Here is a 22,582-nt window from a genome sequence, read left to right on the forward strand (position 1 = left end):
TACCGCCAAATATTTAAAACGTAAAAATAATTTATAATGTGTTAAATAACTAATATAATGTAATTATTTAGAATTATTTATGTAGCTACAACAATAAAATTTATATTGTTCCAACTGTGGTGTTAATTATATAAAACACGACTTTACGGCGAAATAAAGAAGGGACTCTATATGAACTCCCTTAGCCTCTTAAGGCTATCAGGTTAGGTAGGGGAAAAAAAGGTTTGGTCAGTCACCAACCACTATATTATGTTCGGCGAGGATAGGCGGTGTTCCTCTTGTGATGTCTGTAGCCTATTCAAGCTGATTGATAGCATAACTTTCAATCCCAAAAAGTACAGGTAAACGTATCAAGAATTTCTTAGACTTAATTTATCATACTAAAATACATCAGTTTTCGGGTATTTGCCCACCACTCTTTCCCACCACTGTAATTCCTGTGTATCCACAGCGGCGACCACACGAAAATACTCCGAACGATGAAGTTCGGGTTACCCGAAACAAAGCAGATGTATCTTGGATCGCGCAACGAATTAAATCAGGAGACCATAGTAAACGTAGAAATTTAGTTTCAGATTTCTAGCAAGGGATAATGGAAGCTGAAATGGGAGTTGGTCATAAAACTAAGAAAAGTAGCACTTTAGAGAAATTCAAAAATCAGGCACCACAGACCCATTATGAATATTATTTTTTTTAATATTTTTTTTTTTGTCGTACTGTTAAGATTTGAATTTAATCTATTTCTCCGTTGTTTGTAAAGTTGCTGTAACATGTCATAGTATGTTACAAGAGATTGCTGTACATGCCTGTAACTGGTATACATACCAGTACTTAATTTTATACATGTTAATTTTAAGCTTGAATGTTTTGTGTGTCAATACATGTTGTTGGTGTCTAAGTAAATAAATATATAAATTTATGTATGTATAGTATTTTCTTATTTTAATAAAATATAATTAAATTTACAGTTAATTTCGCTGTCGCCTATATTATTTTCAACGCTTCAAATACTTTACAATCTTCGTAGTCCCACGAACGACTAAACTGTTATTCGTCGACATGTCCATATTGTTCTAACTACCGCCTTATTTTTATAGTTTATTTAATGACCACTAAAACTGTTGTAAACTCCACTGCCAACAGCCAGGAAATAATACACAGACTGCAGTAGTTTACTTAATTCTGTAGTGATTTATTTATAATTCAACTTTTTTCACAAATTTTTAGGTACATGTTCTCTACAAAGTACGCAGCCTCACGTTATTTTTCCGACTACCTGCCCTTTACCTCTCCTTTTTCTCCTTAGGCTGGTAATAGTAGCCCTAGCAAGAACAGTGCTTCGCAGAATCTACCATCGGTATCGGAAATGCGACCCACTGAGAAGATCCGGCAAGGAACTGAGTGGGCTGTGTCTGTGGGATAATTTACTCGTCAAGCCCCACGTCGCACGCGACGGCTTTGACGAGAAAGGTGACCGGTGCTTGAGGTACCTAGAAGCATCGATAGTGGATCGGCAAGAACCGAAATGACGTATTGAGTGCTGTTTACCTCCTTTTCCGCCGTTTTTAATATGCCTCGTCCCCACTACCGTCATCGCTCACACCAACAGTATCAATGAGGCAATCTAAAAGTTGTCTTAATTTTCACATGGTAAATTTTATATTATAGTATTTTACAACACACCATACACTCTAAAGTATTCGAAACGTCAAAAAAAATATAATGACAATAAAAACGGGAGTACCTATATTTTTATACTAGCTGTACCCGTCCGCTTCGCTGGGCATTTAAAATTAACATTATTATTTCTCACCCCCACAAAGATTCTCATCATTAACGCCCCTGCAACTGGTGTAGGGAGTTCAACACTCATATAAATATTAGCCTATCCATTAAGTACACGTATTTTCTACAAGGATACCAATTTTCAAGTACGGAACGGAATACAATACAATAACGGAACATCCGTAAAAACCACTGTATTTTATATATTACTAGCTGACCCGGCAGACTTCGTAGTGCCTCAATCGATAAATAAAAGACACATAAAGGGGACACATCAAAGGAAAAACAAAATTGTTTGTGTTTATATAATTCCGAGCTTTTTTATATTTTCTCACCTTTTAAACCTTCCCTGGACTTCCACGAATAATTCAAGACCAAAATTAGCCAAATCGGTCCAGCCGTTCTCGAGTTTTAGCGAGACTAACGAATAGCAATTCATTTTTATATATAGAGATGTATTAGTATAGATTAGAACGGGCCCTACTACTAAAACCGCGGACTAAGGACTTGTTGCGCACAAAGGACGCGCTACATTACAGCACAATACACAACTTTCACTTCACCTAACCGAGCATCTATCTATACATAACACCGGTGACCATGAGGCTAATAAAAAACGTGTGTAACCAGCGAGCTTGACCGAGAAAAATCAATATATACCTAGGGAATGTCTCCCGTTTATATGGGTCATTAGGCTGTGTAGCAGAAACATAAACCTGACCGGTTGGTATATAAATAACATCACTTTTAATCAATATAACGTACGTAGCAGAGCAACGCAGTCGTCTAGAAGTCAAGGTTCATAGAGAAAGTGGAGACATTACGTGATCGTAAATTTTTCCATCAGGCACTTTGAATGGTATTCATATTTACGAAGCGTGCACTCTTTACACATAAATTCGGCTCTCATTAGCTCACTATAGGTAAGTTAATAGACGCTTTTATAACGTTTGATGCGATCATAATATGTGACTTCTGGCTGAGGCCGTGCTCGCCCTGTCCTGGTAAAAAAGAAAAGGCCTTCGGGCTAAAAGTAACCAAATACCAGACGCACGAGTGAAAATGATGAGCTTTTAAACATTTAAGTAATCACTGGTGGTATGGAATACTGGAAGCATTTTTCAGACGGTATATCACTTTGCCTGTTTAAAAATAAAAAAATCTACAAGAACATTTCGAGATTAATTATTCACGTTCGCGCTAAAACAGCTTTGTTCGATTCCAAAGAAAATTGTATGTGTAGTGATGTACCTCGATATAAATGAATATCATCAAAACATCAGCACACATTTCAAATACCTATGCTAATTCCAAAAGCAATGTTATAACTCAAAGCAATTTATAAGAACTGTTTCATTTTTAATTAGAAACAATTAAACGACCTCTTAATTTCGCTTTCTACTTTCTTGCATAAAAATAAATTACAAAACTACCAACTACTACACTAGCACTAAAATTTTGATAGAATTAACATACCTTTACATGTAAAGTGAACAAGAAACAAATGAAATTTGCTTTTGTTGCATAATTTTGTTACAATTTAATTTTCGAAGAACTTCAATTACGTTGTCTCTAACACATAACGTCATGAGCTTAGAAAAAAAGAACGATTGCTAAAAAAGATTTTAAATGAAAAATTGTTATTGTATAACTAGCTGACCCGGCAGACTTCGTAGTGCCTCAATCGACAAATAAAAGACCTAAACTTTTGAATAAAATAAACTTAAAACAAACAAAAGGAATCCGTCTGACGGGGGACACATCAAAGGGACAACAAATTTGCTATTTTTATTTAATTCCGAGCATTTTCATATCTATCTACCTTTTAAACCTTCTCTGGACTTCCACAAATAATTAAAGACCAAAATTAGCCAAATCGGTCCAAGCGTTCTCGACTTTTAGCGAGACTAAAGTAAAGTAAAGTAAAGTTCATTTTTATATACATAGATTATATAAATTTATTCAACCATATGACGTTCCGATGATACTTAATCAAAATGAATCTGTAGCATAACATGTACGAAAAAGTGTACACGGAAAACTTTATGACGTTTCATTCCCCGGTCACCGTCCTCGCCGAACCCGTCGCCTGCGACCAAGGGTTCGACGAGTAAATTAACCCAAAGACACAGCCCACTGAGTTTTTCGCCGGATCTTCTCAGTGAGTCGCGTTTCCGACCCGGTGGTAGATTCTGCGAAGCACTGCTCTTGCTAGGGCCAGTGTTAGCAACACTCCCGGTTTGAGCCCACCTCCAGGGGGCTAAAACCGGGAGCCACCATAATGAAGTCATCGTGGCCTAACGGATAAGACGTCCTATGCATTCGTGTTGAGCGATGCACCGGTGTTCGAATCTCAGGCGGGTACCAATTTTTCTAATGAAATACGTACTCAACAAATGTTCACGATTGACTTCCACGATGAAGGAATAACATCGTGTAATAAAAATGAAACCCGCAAAATTATAATTTGCGTAATTACTGGTGGTAGGACCTCTTGTGAGTCCGCGCGGGTGGGTACCACCGCCGGTTCGGTTCGGTTCGGTTCGGTTCGGTTTGAAGGGTGGGGCAGCCGTTGTAACTATACTGAGACCTTAGAACTTGTATCTCAAGGTGGGTGGCGCATTTACGTTGTGGATGTCTATGGGCTCCAGTAACCACTTAACATCAGGTGGGCTGTGAGCTCGTCCACCCATCTAAGCAATAAAAAAAAAGTCAGGGAGATGAAATAGCTTCTCGAAACTATCAGCATAGGTAGGGAAAAAAGTAGTTTCATCACAAAATTAAAATGAAACACAACGACCGGACGAGAACAATGAATGTTAATATTGATAGCCGGCTAACGTACCAGCCGTGCCAACAATTACGCGTAGAAATTCGTTTAGTTCCACGAACTACATAAAAGCAATAATTACCAGTAAACTGCGGCGCGAAATGGTCATTTCGACTGAATGTTGCGTTGCTTTGATTCGGACCGTTTTGCAGGGTAATCATGAAAACTAGCGTTCACCCAATTATCGAAATTCGACCATAATCACTAAAGCCTTAAGATTTAGATTTGTTTTATCTATTACATTTGTTATTGACGTTTCGAAGATAAAAGCAGACATTTCCATTTATTTTATCGATAACAGTAAACATCTTACATGGTTACTACAACGTAGCAACTATTTACTAGGTTTGTAAATTAGTCAAACTACAAAAAAACATGTTGGCTTTGACTTTGCCTATTTACACATACATAGATCATTACCGTAACCAAGACAAATTATATTAGTTTTCCTATTTGCATTGACAGACAGGCTCGCTTCCTAACACATTGTATCATATTGAGGGAGTTCGTATAGAGTCCCTTCTTTATTTCGCGGGAAAATCGTGTTTTTGAATCACTCGTAATTAACACCACAGTTGAAACAATAGGAGTTTTATTGTTGCAGCGGCTTACACAGTTCTAAGTTATACTCTTTTTTTTTCGTCTTATGTATTTTCGGCGGTAAAAAGGTCTCGTGTCACAGACTATCTTCTTTTTTCCACCTCTCGTGCGTTCTGGCTTAGGCATCATAAAAAGGTGCGTTCTTAAACGCCACAATATCTAACGTTCACATCTCGAGACAGTGTGTTATAGTAGTAAAGTTTACAGCCTTCGTGCATCAGACTAGCATGTTGGGTATGACTAGGTGTGGTCATGCACCCGTGAGCACAGTACCCGCTGCCCACTACCGTGAACTTACAAACAACTTACGAACTACAATAATTGTTAGTAAGAAATCATATTTCGTGAACGTGCCCTACAGAATGCATTGATATGTTTACAATCTAAATATGAACATAATCCTGGAATGTATTGTCAATGATACACCACAACATACCTACTATATTTTTATATTTTCCAGAATTTCTCTAAATTAAACGGTTGTCGGAAGAGATTGCTTTTACCGATAAGACCGTCTATTGTACAAATCTACCTGCTTTTTGACTGTTTTTGAATGTAAATTGTGTTTTGGTGTGCAATATAGTGGATTCTCTCTCTCTCTCTATCTCTAATTTAGTAGTCCACAAGAATGATATTTCATTATATAATGATCGCTTCAGGCCATTCGCTTGATTTTTTAAAAAGCAAAACTAAGTTTAAACACCTGGTTTTTGATATTCTCTATATCAACAGAGCATAAGCTACCATTGTCAGCGTGGGTTCCTAGGTAATTCAACTACTATCCAATTTCACTGTAAATGGCAAGACACATACATAAAATACTCTAATGTGACTATATTTTTGTTTTGTATTGTGATACCCGCTATTCCATATAAAAAAATATTGGTTATTGTGTTACGTACCTATGTTTTTTTATTGCTTAGTTGGGTGGACGAGCTCACAGCCCACCTGGTGTTAAGCGGTTACTGGAGCCCATAGACATCTACAACGTAAATGCGGCACGCACCTTGAGATATAAGTTCTAAGGTCTCAGTATAGTTACAACGGCTACCCCATCCTTCAAACCGAAACAGATTACTGCTTCACGGCAGAAATAGGCTGGGCGGTGGTACCTACCCGTGAGGACTCACAAGAGGTCCTACCACCAGTGATAAGATAATTTTTGAGGCATACAGAAAAAACACTGTTTTGATCGATGCCACAAATTGTTTTCCAATAATTTAGATTAATACCCTTTTGTTGTAAGCGACAAACACAATACAATTCACGTTGCAACGGATTCCCAGAATTTTTAAACCAATAATATCTGATGCAACGGTTTGTGCTTACAGGAGTTTTTGATATTCAAATTTCGCTAAGATATTATGTAAAATGATATTTTTTTTTATCGAAGAGATAAAACTTTGAAATGTGCAATATGCTGAAATCGTCGTAAGGTACAGATAAGATATTGTTATAGTTAATTGCTTCATTTGACTTAATTGTGTAATTTTTAAACATCTATACATAATAATATTAATAAAATTGGAGTGTCTTTGTAATATTGAAATTACCGCTTTTTACTACATGCACATGAATTAAATAGATATATATACAGTACATACACCAAAATAACATTTTTTTCAATTTTTGACTGTCTGTCTGTTTGTTCCGGCTAATCTCTGGAACGGCTGGAACGATTTTGACGAGACTTTCACTGATAGGTAGCTGATGATATAAAGAGTAACTTAGGATACTTTTTTTAGACTATCTTCGCCCCGCGGCGTCACTCGCGGTATGACAATAACCGCGGGTAACATCGCGGGAGTCGGCTATCAATAATAAAATTTAATGTTTCCGAAGCGAAGCGACGGCGGTTCGCTAGTTTCTAATAAAACCGATACACCTATTCATATCGAGCGATGCCACTATGCCATTGGTCATATCCCGAAAGCAGGTACTATTTTTTTAAATGAAATACGTATAGGCTTAACACGTGCTTATTAATGACTTCCACGATAAAGGAAATTTTCAGTAAAATTCAAATTCTCAAAAAATTATAATTTTCGTAATTTGTTGTCTGGGCGTCTTGTGGACCTGATCTAATCCACCGACCACCACCCTGACTATTTCTGCCGAGAAGCAGTAACGCGTTACATTTTGAACTGTGGTACTCGCTCACTAGACCTCATGTTTCAAGGTGGATTGCGTCTTTAACATTGTGATATCTATAGTTCCGGTAATAACTTAATTTCCAGTGAGCGGTGAGCTAGTTATACCCAATCTATATATATAAAAATAAATTGCTGTTCGTTAGTCTCGCTAAAACTAGAGAACGGCTGGACCGATTTGGCTAATTTTGGTCTTGAATTATTCGTGGAAGTCCAGAGAAGGTTTAAAAGATGAATAAATATGAAAATGCTCGGAATTAAATAAAAATAACAATTTTCTTTTGTTTCCTTTTGTTTATTTTAAGTTTATTTTACACAAAACTTTAGGTCTTTTATTTATCGATTGAGGCAAAACAAAGTCTGCCGGGTCAGCTAGTAATTAAATAAAAATAACTGAATAAAATATAAATATCATGGATCAGATATTATTAGGCGAAAGATAATAAATATTCCTTACAGATAAACACTTTCTTATCATCATCATTATTTACTTGCATTGCATTGAAAATGTTTAGTTGCATTATGAAGTAATCATAGTGCTGAAAACACTCAGATTGTTGTTCATTTAATTAATTGGTTGATTAATAAATTTTCATCGTCGAAGAAAGAACAAGAAAACAATTGCATAGACATATAAATTATATCGTTGTAGTAGTAACTTGTTGAGATCATATACATATATGTTGGTACCACCATCCTGTTTATTTTTGCAACGACCTAATTAATCAAGCGTGCCTGTTCACTGGTGGTAGGACCTCTTGTGAGTCCGCACGGGTGGGTACCACCAGCCCGCCTATTTCTGCCGTGAAGCAGGTATGCCTTACGGTTTGAAGTGTGGGGTAGCCGTTGTAACTATGCTGAGACCTTGGAACTTATATCTCAAGGTGAGTGGCGCATTTGCGTTGTAGATGTCTATGGGCTCCAGTAACCACTTAACACCAGGTGGGCTGTGAGCTCGTCCACTCATCTAAGCAATAAAAAAAAAAAAAAAAATATAACAGCCGCTAGTTAAATGCAATTGAGAATCTTTCACATTATATAGTGGATTTTTATAGACGAGGCTCAACCTCTCCGAACCTATAGATGTTAATTCAAACATATACACGTCAATAACCATGATATTCTTTATTCATTTTGATATATTTTCGTTAAGCACAATACAAGTTCCTGTTACATTAATCTGCACAGCTATTGTATATACGACAACAGCGTATTTCCTCAAACACGTTTAGAAATGATTTTCGCTTGGCAATATTTTAGCTTTTGTATACAAAAGAATAATACTACTTACTACCAATGTTTTCATCTTATCGTTTCTTTTGTACAAGTATCAAACACAAAATTTATCCTAATACGCATTGTTATTAATTCCGTAATAGAATTATTTGTTAAACCTCCCAGTTTTACCTATGATAATAGCTTCGGGCTTAGTCCTCTGTTGGTATTGAGAGAATACGGTTACTAGAAACCATGTTTTGATTTAGTAAAGCCATAACATTTTTTTTTGTTAATGCAATTTTTAATATATTTTTCGGATTTGAGACATTTTACTTATGTATTTATCAACAATGTCAATCACATCTATACATATAAATAAAATTGGAGTGTCTGTTTGTGATATTGAAATAACCGCTTTTTTGCTACATCCATATGAATATATATATGGTACATACACCAAAATAACATTTTTTACAATTTTTGTCTGGCGAATTTGATGAGGCTTTCACTAATAGGTAGCTGATGATATAAGGAGTAGTTTGGGCTACTTTTTTTAGACTAGCTTCGCCCCGGGGCGTCACCCGCATTTATTGTCGTACCGCGCGCAACATGGCGAGACTCGCCTATCAATAATAAAATTTAATGTTTCCGAAGCGTAGCGAGGGCGGGTCGCTAGTATATTATAAATTCAAAGTTTTGAGCACTTTGTCTTACTACATTATAATGCTAAAATGTTGAGTTTTCGAAAAAAAAGAAGGAATTAAACCATCGAATTACCGTATTCATAAACCAAAATCGATATAAAATACACAAATAGTTCTGTTACAAGTCTTAGTTTCTTATCAAATTGTTAATTTCCCATTAAGGGAAAATAACGTGTTTAGTAACCCACACTACGTTTGGTTGCACGAATTTACTTGTAAGTCTTCATAAAAACCTGACCGGCTTGATCCACTGGTAATTAATTAAAAAATATAAAGGTATACAAGATTTGTTTCATTAATTTTCTCAACGTCTGCTCAGAATATTAATTATTACGTAATGGGATATAAACATTTGCTATAGCAAAGTCAGGAAATAAATGACGCCAAGTTGCTATTCCAAGGAAGTGTTAACAAACGTTTCGCGTTTATAAATTCGTCCCCAGACACTTCATAACCGGCGCCCACCGTGATGCCGCGGGCACACCCAAACCAATTTCCCATTAAGCACGGAAAAGCAGAACAAAACTCTAATTATATTTCATTAAGGACTGTATTCCTTTGTCATTGATCAATGTCAGTGATTGCTGCTTAAATTGTTGTCGTGATTCGAACCTTATCACGATTGGTTAATGGCGGTGTTTCATTAACGAGTACGATAGAGGCTATGGCGACACATACAGTGGGGGGCCGGTGTGGGGTCCTGAACAACAGGGAAGCTTCAAACTGGCGCGACAGTGTGGAGTGTGCAACTAGAGTCTATTGTCTCCCAAGTACAAATGACACCGTGTAAAAGTTTTGCAGAGTTCGATAAGGAGCACGCGAGAGCATCACTGCCTTTACTACCATGCAAATTAAAATCATAATACAGAACTTCGTATTTTGTTTAACTATTAGCTAACATTATGTTTTTTTTTTTTATTGCTTAGATGTGTAGACGAGCTCACAGCCCACCTGGTGTTAAGTGGTTACTGGAGCCCATAGACATCTACAACGTAAATGCGCCACAAACCTTAAATGTTGTGTATGTTTTTCGGAAACGTGATATCTTTGGCTAGAGATTCTGATTTGTTTTTATGATGAGTTCTATTTCATGTACACTATTACTTAACGGGATCTTACGACGATTTTCACATTTCAAGAGTTCCCCTTTTGTCGCAACTGCCACGATCACCGGTGAACTAAAAACTGCGGATAAGATCTTGCACAGTCTTCTTTCTGATTCGTTTTTTTAGTGTTACCACTGAAAGTCGATGACTCGACTCAACGATATACACTAACAGCATCGGCAGTTTTTTGAGAACCCAATGCTATTAAAACCAAATCTAATACTGAATCTCATTCAGTTTTAGCGTCAGTTCTATTTCGTGAAACTTGGTCTATTCATATGAAGCATCAGACTGATACTAGAGGAAGGTAATTTTTTCTTTGTTAAATTGTATTTTTTATAATTATATTTAAATACGAATTACATATTGATATTATATTATTTGTTATTTTCTTTCAATAAAAAAAGTTTATGTTTAAGTTGATTATCGATAAATTTGATTATTGAACAACACTTTATGAATATAAATCGTAGCTAGATCGATTTATCGCCACCGAAATCCCCTCTATACTAAATTTTATTAAAATAGTTTGAGCCGCTTAGGAGATTCAGATTATATAAGTATATATTTTTATATAAGAATTGCTCATTTAAAGATATAAGGTATTCATTTAACTCTTCTTACATATCTAACTGTAAAGATTGCTTGATTTCATTTAGTGTCAAATCTATTAGAATGTAGCCGTAAAACACAGCGGAATGTTCGAATGTAACAAACACACCCCTCTAGATATAAGCAGAGTCCCCTAACGTCTGGCCCACGGGCAATTTGTCAACCGTCCGGACCTACCCTCACAGCCCCTCTCATAAAAGCCTTTGAATAATCGAAATGATGACGCAGACCTTGATATTGCCAATATACTTACAGGTGAGCTCATGCACAATAATGGATTCTTTTTAGTTTTACGATGACAAGTCACGTCAATGATTCCAGGTGTTTTATTTACAACCGAATTTTATATCAGTGAATTGGGACAGGATTTTCTTGAGCGCATCAGTTCTATATTTGCAGGCTAATGAGATATGGGAATTTAATGTTTTGTTGATTTTTAAGGTGAAGCTCTTTTCCTCCATAGCAAAGGAAGTTTCTAACTGGAAATCGTACCGCGCTCTTCAGCGATGACGTCATTGTACAAAATACAAATCTGTCTAAACATAAAATGCTAAGAGCTTCTTTATGGAAATCTCCGTTTCCTTATCCCTCTGTACTTATGGTTAGATTATTTTATGATACAATTAAAATATCGCTCACATGATATTATAAGATATTTATCACACAGTTCATTTAAGTTTACATTTGCAGTAAATTGACATTTGAGACGAGTCAATGTAACCATTTGCTAAATTCTATGTTTCCTCAACGACTTAATATCGAAACGCAACCAAGAAATTATCATGCGGAAGCCATTCACGATTTTATTGGAAATCGCAAACAACCATGATATCGAGGCGTCCATACAGCCCTGCATTTATATTCGGAAAACAATAGAGCTTTAGTCACGGCTTACAAACTTTTGTATAGCTATAAGATTATTATGACTTTGATACAATGCATTAGACACAAAGGTCTTTGTAGGGAACTTGAACATAAACTGCTGATCGATACTTATGAAGGAATTGAATATCGGATACTTAGACGATGTACTTCAAGTGACCAATGTTAACAAAGTTTAGTAAATGACAAAATGTATTTCGTATTTGAAGGCCAAATTTCTGGTATGGTATTCAATTTACTTAAATGTAAATATGTTTATTCGAATACTAATCTATATACATATATAAAAACGAATTGCTATTCGTTAGTCTCACTAAAACTCGAGAACGGCTGGACCGATATGGCTAATTACGCTCTTGAATTATTTGTGGAAGTCCAGAGAAGGTTTAAAAGGTAGATAAATATGAAAATCGGACGGATTCCTTTTGTTTGTTTTCAGTTTATTTTATATAAAAGCTTAAGTATTTTATTTATCGACTAGCGACCCGCCCTCGCTTCGCTTCGGAAACATTAAAACACACATGAAACAAAAAAATAAATAAAATAAAAAATAAAAAAAGTAGCCTATGTTCATCAGGGACAATGTCGGCTTCTAATGGAAAAAGAATTTTTCAAATCGGTCCAGTAGTTTCGGAGCCTATTCGAAACAAACAAATAAACAAATCTTTCCTCTTTATAATATTATAAGTAAGTATAGATTGAGGCACCACGAAGTCTGCCGGGTCAGCTATACAAATATAAAAGTACGTTCCGTTTTAAATTGTTTTATTTCTAGAAAATGTTAATTTATAAAAAGTATTGTTTCGGTTTAACGGGCAAAATGAATGTTATTTCGAGGACGTTTTCCGTCGAAAAGAATTACGCAGCGGCATTACTTTCAGTGTAAATCTGCTACAGCCATTCAAATCAAATCAAATCAATCAAATAGCGGGAGCACATATCGAAACTACTCGATCTGTCTGGAACGTCTCAATAGTTCTAGGGATGTCGTATCGACTATAATAGCGTTGCGGAGTTGTCACGAACATAGTTAGTAATCAGATTTACTCGAAGCGTAACCGCGAACGGATCACCTGAAGAGAAGCGGAAGAAGTGAAATACTAATTATAAAGTGTTCTGTGAGTGTTTTAAGTGTTAAATAAATAAAGTTTTAATTTGTACTTTGATGGAACTTTTATTTATCCCGAGCCCCAGCGCATAATAAGAAGCGAGATGACCTCGTAAAACTGTTGGATCAGTTTTATGTGTGTGTAACTCTAACTACAATACCATTTGTAATTCATTACCGAAAACGAAAGAACAAATATCAGTTTGTTCCTACCTGGGTTCGGCAGCTTAACACCAAAAAGATTTCAAACTATTAAAATCTCAACGACTATTTAATTTTTTATTTATTGTATGAGCATAAGTTAGTTATAAAACACGTATAAACTATAAATAAATCTGTTCTGCGCTGGCACGAGCGACCACCCTCAACGGTGACTCACGGCCGGGGGTACAGACCGTATAATGTCAACTGGCGTGATGTTTAAAAAAACTCGCTTGCCAATAGAAAATGTAGAAGAATATTGAATATGTCATGTTAAATCTATATATTAATACGTGAAGCCAAAACTTTGTATCCCTTTTTACGAAATTTGTGCGGATTGAGGAGTATGAAATTTTCCACACTTATAGAGAATATAGAGAAGAAGTGCACAATGCTAATATTTTGTTAAAATAATGCATAATAGATACATTAAATCAATAAAGAAAACATTACACACACTACATACCATGTATTTGACGCACACACGCATGCATATTATTAATTGTCAAACTTTTGTTCTTGACGTCTGTGGTCAAATTGAGAATACATTAAATATTGTTTGTGTTTATTAATATTTTTATAGTGTAGCCTTGGCGAAATTTGTGATTATAGAAGTATAAAATACAATCATAATAGTGTACAAATTTATTATACAATTCCAATTAATTATAGTCGAATTTCGATTACTGCGGGACCTCTAGTTTATATAAAAACTGTTACTACTTATCGTATTCAATTCACGATTGGTTATTGCTTCTGAACTACAAGTATTACTTTATTCACTTACGAGCTTTATTGTGTTTGAGCTCGCGGAAGACGATACAGAAACTTTAAAATTGTGAATTGCAAGAAAATTAGCAGTGAGCCTTCTTACAATAATTTACGGTGAAAGTAACTAAATATTTTGTTTGCAGCTTTTGAAATTGACAAAAAATGAAGATATAAGTTTCTATATAATAAATTACACTTGTACCACTCATTCGAGCGCACGCAGGAGAAAGAAGAAAGGCCGATATCGAATAACCATTCCGCTGGCTAACCGTCTCCCCACTTATGACGGGACTGGTGGTAGGACGTATTGTGAGTCCGCAAGGGTAGGTACCACAGCTCTGCCTATTTCTGCGTTTCTGTTGAAGGGCGGGGCAGCCGTTGTTTTGTAAAAACTGAGACCTTAGAACTCATGTCTCAAGGTAGGTGGTGGCATTTACTTTGTACATGTCTATGGGCTCCGGTAACCACTTAACTTTAGGTGAGCCGTGAGCTCGTCCACCCACCTAAGCAATAAAAAAAATATTAACTGCAATATCGTTTTTTAAAACACAACTTTTCTTTGACAACTTTTTGGTTTTGAAATTGGCTTCACACAAGGCGCACCCAATTCTGTGTATAAATTTTACGGAATTATTAACCATATCGTCAGTTATTTGTCAACTAACGATGAGGAATTATTACTTACGGTCATATATTTAGAGAGGCTCAATACTATGAGCGAAACACCATAAACATCCATGTTGTGCAATTGAAAACACCCTATTTATGACTAAATAAAGCCCTTTTGATGTACAAACTATAAGACAAGTAAACAATAACATAACCCAGATACCCAGTTCTTAGACGAGAAAACTGGAGGAGCATTCTAGTTGAATTTATGTATTTAGGTTAAAAGGTTTATAAATTAGGTTAAATTATCGGCGTAATTTTTCTGATGCAACACGGATTTTTACATGAGTATTCATTATTATTTCGTGACTATTATTCTGAAATAGTGAAATTATTGGAACCATTTTTTTGAGTTTAGATAAATTTTACGGTTTTCTACGCCTTTCCAATACTTTTGGTAAATTTTAAATCTCGTACGAACTGGTGTCTGTGTTGCTTAGGAACCATTGAGGGGTACTCATCACTATATTAGTTCTGACAATATCTAAATACTCGTTAATGAAGAAAACGAGTTAAGTTAATTTTACATAAGCCGCCTATTTGAGGCCATTGAAATTAAATACAACCCAAAACTACAACGTAGAAATTGGCTGGCGCTTATTTATAATTTGGGATCATCTTATCGCGGAAATAAAACTTAAGCCTTTCTGTGTGCAAGTTAAAACTATCCTCGATATATATCAAGGAACGATATTCAAACTTCAAATTTTCACAAACAAAAACATCTGACTAGTCGTCAACGACTTGCCAACCAAAACTACTAGTGCAACAGCCGTTATATGCACTATTACATTGAGACTTAGACCTCATATTTTGAGGTAGATGATGGCGTTCAAGTAGTGATGTCTATGGGCACTGCTAAGTATCGGGTGAGCGTCTTCATCTGTCTAAGCACAAAAATACAAATTCCAAAAAACCAATTTCGTAAACTCAAAATCATAGGTACTTACATAATACAGAGCAGAGAAATCCAACGTTGTATAAACAATTACCATACGCTTTGTTACCTAAACGAATTTATTTTTTATCTTCACAGCGATCTAAATGATCATGTCCAAAAATCGCGGTAGTTGCGGCTACGCTATACGGTATCTTGGGCGGCCAAACAAAATTACTCCATTCATTCATGAGTTTGTTACAACTACTCCTTGTGTGGTTTTGTTGGGCCTCAACTTTTATGTAACGCAAGTTGAATGGCCGACAATTCGTTGATTATTAGGTTCCTGAGTTTCAATACATGTTTTTTAAACGACTATACAATTTAAAATTTATTTATTTAAAAACTAGCTGACCCGGCAGACTTCGTAATGCCTCAATCGATAGTAAAAGACCTAAGCTTTTGTATAAAATAAACTTAAAACAAACAAAAAAAATCCGTCCGACATCAAAGGAAAAACAAAATTGTTATTTTTATTTAATTCCGAGAATTTTCATATCTATCTACCTTTTAAACCTTTTCTGGACTTCCACAAATAATTCAAGACAAAAATTAGCCAAATCGGTCCAGCCGTTCTAGAGTTTTAGCGAGACTAAGAACGAACAGCAATTCATTTATATATATGCTTAGATGGCTTGTGGTTTACAGTCTAGTGTCAATTGGTTACCGGAGCCCATAGACATGAAGAAAGTAAATGTCGCCACCCACATAGAGACATGAGTTATAAGTCTCAGTTCTATAGTGACAACGGCTGTCAAACCGAAACGCATTAGTGCTTCAATAGCCTTTTATAAGCCGTCGTATATCGTCTCACTTATAACATAGACAAAGCTAAATATATCATTGTGTCTGCCACGTAGTAGTACTAATTGAAGAGCCGGTGATTGAAATGAATCAAGATGAGCCTAAACCTATGCCTTTTTTTTTTTTGTTCAGGAGGAAATCGCCGGACTTCCGCCCTCCATTACTGGGGATAGAGGGCGGAGCATGTCAGAGTCGAACTGACTAAAACCTCCTGTCGCTCAACAACCAACGTCCAAACCTCGCATGAGACAGAACTCATGAAGAGGCAAAGGGGGGAAAGTGAAGCGTTTAGTGCGGAGCACATCTCTCCCATCACCCTCCCCCTCGGGACGCCCGACCGGCGGTCGTCGGCGCCACGACCACCAGCCCTCTCGGTAAACCTATGCCTAATAAATATCTAATACCTAGAAATGCAAAGTAACGTTCACTCTCAAAGAATACCCTAATTAATTTAAAATAAAGACAAACGAATTACATTGTTCCTACAAATTCATAAAGTTCATTCAATAATATCGTTCAAACAAGAAGAATCACGAAGCTTTCCGTTTTAATGTTCAATTATCCACTCAAATTACTATTTGTATTCGTTAACTTGATTTAATAGGAGACTCGCAACAGAGCGCACTCCCCTCTTCATCAATTAAGCATTCATGGCTGCAAATGAAGAGGGGTATACCATCGGCCAGGTATACACGGACGATAATAAAATAACAGTGTTATAAAACTCTAATATGTCCCTGTAACAAAACCTTATGCTGTGTATACATTGGATTTGGTTGAAGATATTTAACGGGTTTAGATTTGGGAAATCCTATTCGAATATCCTAATTATTTATTTCTGTTAATGTAATCTTTGGTTTTATAGCATTTCGTTAAGTTTTCGCGAGTTGTACTTGAATCGGTGGTAGCCATCATCGAACACAAAGATATTTGATAGACGCCTGAATCTCGCATACATTTTCAAGATAAGCTCACATAAGAATAACTCACGAGTAATCGTCAGATCTACATAAAATACAACAGCTTCCAAATAAAAACAATAATAATGATCGGTTTACCTAGAAAACAGTTCTGATGTAAAACACATAAAAAAGTCGAATTTACTGGTGGTAGGACCTCTTGTGAGTCCGCACGGGTAGGTACCACCGCCCCGCCTATTTCTGCCGTGAAGCAGTAATGCGTTTCGGTTTGAAGGGTGGGGCAGCCGTTGTGACTGCTTCGGTGAGTTCCTGCACCGGATCAAAGCCGAGCCGACGGCAGAGTGCCACCATTGTGGTTGCGACTTGGACACGGCAGAGCATACGCTCGTCGCCTGCCCCGCATGGGAGTGGCGCCGTGTCCTCGTCGCAAAAATAGGAAACGACTTGTCGTTGCCGAGTGTTGTGGCATCGATGCTCGGCGACGACGAGTCGTGGAAGGCGATGCTCGACTTCTGCGAGTGCACCATCTCGCAGAAGGAGGCGGCGGGGCGCGTGAGAGACGCGCAAGCCCGCCGCCGTTGGGCGGGGGCCAGGGAGGCGGATCTCGCCCAAGCCCTGGCCCTCTAAGGGTTTCGGGTCCCCTTCACATGTCGGTCTGGGGACCGGCGAAGGGGGCCTAAGAAGACGACGTGCAAGCTGCTCTGCACGCGTTTTACGCAAGAGCATCCGGGTGATGGAAGGCCGACTATCCTCGACCCACGCTGGTTCTGACCCAGCGGGGTATTCCGTAGGATAACCCATTCTAACCGGCGCCATCTAGGCGGGCTCCGGATAGCCTGCCGACCGAGAGGGCTGGTGGTCGTGGCGCCGACGACCGCCAGTCCGGCGTCCCGAGGGGGAGGGTGATGGGAGAGATGTGCTCCGCACTAAACGCTTCACTTTCCCCCCTTTGCCTTTTCATGGGTTCTGTCTCATGCGAGGTTCGGACGCGGGTTGTTGAGCGACAGGAGGTTTTAGTCAGTTCGACTCCGACATGCCCCGCCCTTCATCCCCAGGGGAGGGCGGAAGTCCGGCGATTTCCTCCTGACCAAAAAAAAAAAAAAAAAAGCCGTTGTGACTATACTGAGACCTTAGAACTATATCTCAAGGTGTGTGGCGCATTTACGTTATAGATGTCTATGGGCTCCAGTAACCACTTAACACCAGGTGGGCTGTGAGCTCGTCCAAACATCTCAGCAATAAAAAAAAATAAAAAAAATTCATCATTTTGGAAGCAGAAAACCTTGTCATTAAAATCTTACACAAACCGGCCTGCAACACATTACTTATAAACGTACATTTATTTAAGAACCTACTAAAATAATTTTGAATCCCTTGCAATGAAATCTGCAAAAACGGGGAACTTCAATGACGTATGAAGTCAAGCATCGTTCAAGCCCAGCGGAGTAGAAAATGAAGCGGCACAGCCAGCATAACTTAAAATAAATAAACAGCAAGCGTTAATAAGTCTTGTGTCAAATGGATTTCCACAAAAACAGTTTTCAATAGAGTTATAATTAACAGGATTTTCTTCACAATACTGTCTTTCCTACTTAGGTATTTATTAACCATTGAAGACGTCTAATTGTGCTCCCTCAGGAGAACGCACTATACATGCGGAGTATTAAATATTTTGTCGGATCATTGGTAGGTTTTTTGTGTCAAAAACAAGCGTAATAATCGTTTGTATTGATCGTAAACGACCCCTTTATTTTATATCCCGTAAGGTTCATAATAATACGACCTTGGAGATCAGGTGCACTTGAAAACCGCGACAGTGGCACAAAATATACGGAGTAAACGTCCTTTGAATCCGAAACATAAGTATCGTCCATACGTTGATTGCATTAGTTTATTATATTATGTTCGCAAACAAACATTTCAATAAGTTCGTTTGATGCAGATAAGTGTAAGTATAAAATATCAACTGCGCAGTAGTAAACTATGACACTTTTTTTTTGTTTCAACAATGTAATGGTGGAAACGGAAAGCTTTTATTTCAATTATTTTGATTAATGGAGCATTTAATGGACAACCAAATGACTACAAGAAGACTCAGAAGAAGAGTGCCTCAAGATCTTCTAGATCTACTGTAGATTAAGTAGATTAATTGATATGGACATGTCAATGGACATGTGCATGCACCGCCGAAGTTGTTTTTATCAAAACTACGGTTGAATGTCTTACGACAGCTTACTGTATAGAATAAAAAAAAAATTTTTTTGAGTCTTTGATTTTTTTTTCGAACGTAGATAAGTTTCATAATAATATTATAGTTTTTACGGACAGCGTCACGATTTTCAACGACTATCAGGTATTCGGTGAATATCTTGTAGAGTTACAGGTTCTTCTTCAAACGAGCTATTGGATTAGGTTTAGAAGAGCAGACAGCGGCATGGCTGGGCCCTTATGATTTCTAAGGTCCCTAAGCGCCAGTTACCTCTGTCGATTGAGTTGATCCCCTTCAGTGACAGAGAAAGTGACGTAATGGCCCTATAACTTTTTGTCGGATCAGATCAAACCCCTTTATTTCTGAAGCGAAGAAAATAAAACAACGCGAAATTGTATCCGATTGACCATAACGAGGTATAATGATGAAATAGAAAAATATCTTAAAGATTAAAGTTTGGTTAACAAAACAATGGGTTTATGTTAAACATAAAATATTTATACACGACGAAATAGAATAACTTACTCGGTTCGCATGGATTTAATAAAGCGCTCCAGGCCACGAGGTATGGAATTATATTATTTCAACTGAGTAAAACAATAAGTATATACCTACGTAAATGTTTTATTACATCCATTTTGGAGATTAAGACCGACAATGTGCTTTATAATCGAAAACCCAAGTCGTTACGAGAAATTTCCATTGAAATAGTTAGTGTAGGTGGTCTTAAATTAACATTCGTACTTGAGAAGTCACGACCTTGCCTCCACTAAACATTCCTTTAATATTTCAAACAATTCATTAAATAATAATGATCATTTACCAAATGATAAAAGTTTTCTATGCCTTCTTGATTCCGTACTGGAAAATCGGAAGGTCGACAACAGCTCAAAACGAGAAACAAAAATAATAAAAACATTTTCGCGAGCAATCCAAATTTTTTGCTGGTATTTTATCTTTGTAAGAGTCCGGTGGCCGTTTCTTAAAATTCCTAATTTCGCCTTTATAAATTTTACAAAGGGAAATTTTATTCGGGGGCGTTCTACGAAAACACGGTGATTACAGGCTAGTGAAGGGATCTCTCGTTAATTAAAGGATGCTATCTTCGCTGTTACTTTAATAAAACTGAATATTTCGAACCTATTTTTAAACACAATAAATTTGAAAGCAACATTAACAAATTTATATATGATTAAAAATGCTTACCCAATTCAGGAAGCCGGCAAAATCTGTAACAAAAAAAAAAACAATTTATTTATTTATTTATTTAAGGATTACCGACAGGGTTTACAGTAAGACATAAAATAACATTGACGTGTATAGAGCAATTGATAACTGCAACTCTAATTATAGGCAATCACAGCATGCATTACATTAACATATTAATAGAGATTTAACAATACTATAAATAATAATAATAAAAAAAAAATTAAAAACAGAAAGACAACAAGGACAGTAATACCCGAGTACTCAGACCAAGGCCGAGGCTGAGGTTCAACAACAACTTTTTATAATTTTGTTCTTAAATATTGGAAGGGAATCGCCAAATATGTCAAGGTTTTCAACTTTTCTAACTAGATTATTATAAAGAATTAATTAACACATGAAGAACACAGAATAATGACAACCAAAGAAGAAACGTGCGTGACATTTCCATTAGAGAAGTGTTTATTCTCAGCATACAAGAAAACGGAGAATAAGATAAATAAAGTGTTCATGAACAATTCAGAATGAAAATGTTTTTCGACAAAGCACCACATATTTGCTTTATGTTTATATGGAAATTACAGAAATGACAGTGGGAACAAGAATACAATCTATATATATATATCTATATATTAATACGTGAAGCAAAAACGTATCCCTTTTTACGAAAATTGCGCGGACGGAGGAGTATGAAATTTTCCACACTTATAGAGAATATAGAGAAGAAGTGCACAATGCTAATATTTTTTTTAAATAATGCATAAAATATACATTAAATCAATAAAGAAAACATTACACACACTACATACCACGTATTTGACGCACACACGCATGCACACTATTTATTGTCAAACTTTTGTTCTTGACGTCTGTTGTCAAATTGAGATTAAATATTGTTCGTCTTTGTTAATATTATTTATAGTGTAGCCTTGGCGAAATTTGTGATTATAGAAGTATAAAATACAATCATAATATTGTACAAACTTACAATTCCAATTAGTTATAGTCGAATTTCGACTACTACGGGACCTCTAGTAAAAATGAATTGCTGTTCGTTAGTCTCGCTAAAACTCGAGAGCGGCTAAACCGATTTGGCTAATTTTGGTCTTGAATTATTTGTAGAAGTCCAGAGAAGGTTTAAAAGGTAGAGAAATATGAAAATTCGTTTTAAGTTTCTTTTATACAAAAGCGTAAAGTGTCTTTTATTTATCGATTGAGGCACTACGAAGTCTGCCGGGTCAGCTAGTACCTTATAATTGAATTAAATAACATTATACGTATATCTCAGAAATTCTTGATCACAAACGGAAATATACTTAGGTACTTCAAAATCCACATTAGACGTTCTAACGGTTCCTATTATGAGTTACCCTATATTTATTCGCTTCAATTAAAATATGATATCGCTTTTCTTATCATCAGCTCAACGTCTATCAAGCACTATTGCCTACATTACCTGTCTATACGTAATTCGACTTTTCTTTCATTTTTTGTTTCATCCAGAAATATATTTTCATTTTAAATAATTTTGCACAGTACGAATGTGTAAACGTTACACACAAAAACCTTAAAACTACAGCAAAAACACTACTTGAACCTAACGCACCCAACGTTTGAAATATCCAGAAAAAAGGAACAGATCACGCAATAATGTATGTAACACGTGGGTCAAACCCCTTAGTCTAAATGCAATGATATCAATCCCGACCTTATTTTGTAGCTGATAGAAGCGTATGTTGGAAGAAAATAAAACACGCCCCCCTTTCAATAAATTGATTGCAAGATATGCAACCAGGGTGCATTCGATCGATACAACAGGAAAATATTCGGTTATCGAGATTCGAACCACCAAGTGAATCGAGTGAATTGG

The 22,582-nt window shown here is 36.5% G+C and overlaps 1 protein-coding gene across 4 annotated transcripts in view; it reads right to left on the reverse strand.

Annotated features, from left to right (window-relative positions):
* Window positions 1-22,582, reverse strand: part of LOC101744693 (IQ motif and SEC7 domain-containing protein 1) — a 246,308-nt gene that overhangs the window by 184,536 nt on the left and 39,190 nt on the right. For all 4 annotated transcript variants that reach the window (XM_021346151.3, XM_062676490.1, XM_012697759.4 and 1 more), the window contains exon 2: window positions 20,713-20,735. The gene's annotated coding sequence lies outside the window, so the exon portion shown is untranslated. The remainder of the gene's footprint in view (window positions 1-20,712; window positions 20,736-22,582) is intronic.

The sequence above is a fragment of the Bombyx mori genome, chromosome 27 (genome assembly GCF_030269925.1).
Source record: "Bombyx mori chromosome 27, ASM3026992v2".
Lineage (NCBI taxonomy): Eukaryota > Metazoa > Arthropoda > Insecta > Lepidoptera > Bombycidae > Bombyx > Bombyx mori.